This window comes from Pteropus alecto, unplaced genomic scaffold (genome assembly GCF_000325575.1).
Source record: "Pteropus alecto unplaced genomic scaffold, ASM32557v1 scaffold79, whole genome shotgun sequence".
In the NCBI taxonomy this organism is placed as follows: domain Eukaryota; kingdom Metazoa; phylum Chordata; class Mammalia; order Chiroptera; family Pteropodidae; genus Pteropus; species Pteropus alecto.
This window is the reverse complement of record NW_006494612.1, coordinates 6,953,498-6,955,433: the sequence shown is the minus strand read 5'-3', so window position 1 is coordinate 6,955,433 and position 1,936 is coordinate 6,953,498. Positions and strand designations below refer to the sequence as shown.

Sequence of the window (1,936 nt, the reverse complement as noted above, 5' to 3'; positions counted from 1 at the left end):
GCATCAAAGAACACTAACAACAGTGAAAAGGCAACCCAAGGAATGAGGAAGTAGTTACAAATCCTAGTTTTGATAAGGAGTTAATATTCAGAATAAATAAAGAACTCTTATAACTCTGTAGCAACAACAAAAAAAAAAAAATCAAACAACCTGATTTAAAAATGGGCAAAGAACTTGAATAGACATTTCTCCAAAGAAGATATACAAATTGCCAATTAGCGCATAAAAAGATACTCAACTTCATTAATCATTAGGGAAATGCAAATCAAAATCATAGTGAAATGCCACCTCACACCCATTAGGATTGGTACCATTTAAAAAAAGAAGAAGGAGGAGGAGGAGGAGGAGGAGGAGGAGGAGGAAGAGGAGGAGGAGAAGAAGAAGAAAAGAAAGAAAGAAAAAAAGAAACAGAAGAAGAAGAAGAAGAAGAAGAAGAAGAAGAAGAAGAAGAAGAAGAAGAAGAAGAAGAAGAAGAAGAAGAAGAAGAAGAAGAAGAAGAAGAAGAAGAAGAAGAAGAAGAAGAAGAAAAGAAGTATTGGAAAGGATGTGGAGAAATTGGAGCTCTTGTATAGTCTTGGCGGGAACATAAATGGTATGGCTGCTAATGAAAAACAATAGGGCAATTCCTTAAAAAGTTAAAAATAGAATTATTATATGATCCAACAATTTTACTTCTGGATATATATCCAAATGAATTGAAAGCAGGAATTCAAATAGATATTTGTATGCCTGTGTTCATAGCAGCATTATTCACAATATCCAAAAGTTGGAATCCACCCAAGTGTCCATTAAGGGATGAATGGATAAACAAAATGTATATACAGACAATGGAATATTATTTAGCCTTAAAAGGGAGAGAATTTCTGACACATGCCACTACATAGACTCATCATGAGGACATTATGCTAAGTGAGATAAGCCACTCACAAAAAGACAAATACCATATGATTACACTTATATGAGGTACCTAGACTAGTAAAATCCACTGAGACAGAAAGTAGAAAGGTGGTTTCCAGGGGCTCAAGGAAGGGTAGAATGGAAGAGAATAGGAAGTTATTATTTAGTGGGTACAGAGTGTTAGTTTTGCAAGATGAAAGAATTCTAGAAATGGATGGTGGTGGTGGTTGCACAACAATGTGAATGTACTAAATGCCACTGAACTTAAAAATGATTAAGATGGTCGATTTTATGTTAAGTGAACTTTACCACAATTTAAAAATTTTAGCTAAGGAATATAGACAAAGATTTGAATAAATGGACAGATATTACGACTTTTTGGATGAGAAGATTGATCATAAAAAGATGCCAATTTTCCCCCAGATTGCTCTATAAATTTTAATCAAAATCTCATTAGAATTGTGTGTGTGTATGCAGAGAAGAGAAACTTGACAAACTGATTCTGAAATACATAAAAAATAATCAGTATTGTCTACGGCCATGCTACCCTGAACGAGCCCAATCCAGTCTGATCTCGGAAGCTAAGCAGAGCCAGGCCTGGTTAGTACTTGAATGGGAGACCACCTAGGAAGACCAGGTGCTGTGTAGGTGTAAAAAATAAAAATAAAAAAAATAAGAGATTGTAAGTTGACAAGGTCCTTGCAATCTGTGAGGTCAACTAAGGGTTGCCTCGCCTAAAAAAAAAAAAAAGAAATTTTACATACGATTCCTTATTTCATATTCCATTTCCTTGTTATTATTTTAATTTTTTTGGAATCTTTGTGAATTTGAGGCTAAAATAAAAGACTGATGAACTGGACTATAGAAATTTTGTAAGTTTCATTGTTAAAAAAATAAGCATACATAAAATTGAGCTGTGAACTGGAAGAAATGGTTGCTGTAGGTATGACAAATGGCTAATACACTTAAAATATAATAACTCTTACAAATCAATATGAGAGCCACAATTATAATGACAGAAAACGAACAAAAGGGGAAA

General features: G+C 33.8%; 1 pseudogene; it reads left to right on the top strand.

Moving 5' to 3' along the window:
- Positions 1–1,427: 1,427 nt before the first annotated feature.
- On the top strand, positions 1,428–1,546 carry LOC112474356 (annotated as a pseudogene).
- Positions 1,547–1,936: the final 390 nt, after the last annotated feature.